A 479-nucleotide genomic window follows, 5' to 3' on the forward strand; every position below is an offset into this window, starting at 1 on the left:
CAAACACAACTCTATGTTAACGTTTCGTTTAGTGTGTTTCGTGCGCCAATGAGATCGCCGTATTTTGGTATGTATCTCGCACCAAGCAGATCGCTGCACTAGGGCGCCCATCTCGCACCAATCAAATCGCAGTATTGGGGCATGCTTGCATCAGTCAGAGTGTCAGGGAACTGTCCCTCATGTCAATGATGTTATGGAATTAGGGTGTCGCAAAGCGTTGCAATGGAATCAACTCCAACATTGACGCACACTAAGACTACAAGTAAGAAGCAATGGGAAACATCGAGTCAAAATTGGGTCAAGATCGGAATTCTGCAGTTACACTTACTCGCGCACTCGCTCACTCATCCCGACAACATATATAACCACAGAAATATTATTACACCTGTATGACCCATTTCGCGTCCTTTTGAAATTTGCGCTCTTTCAACGTTATTGTTCTCTTGTTCTACAGTGAGAGGTCTATATCACAATTATGC

The sequence above is a fragment of the Stylophora pistillata genome, chromosome 3 (assembly GCF_964205215.1).
Source record: "Stylophora pistillata chromosome 3, jaStyPist1.2, whole genome shotgun sequence".
NCBI lineage: Eukaryota > Metazoa > Cnidaria > Anthozoa > Scleractinia > Pocilloporidae > Stylophora > Stylophora pistillata.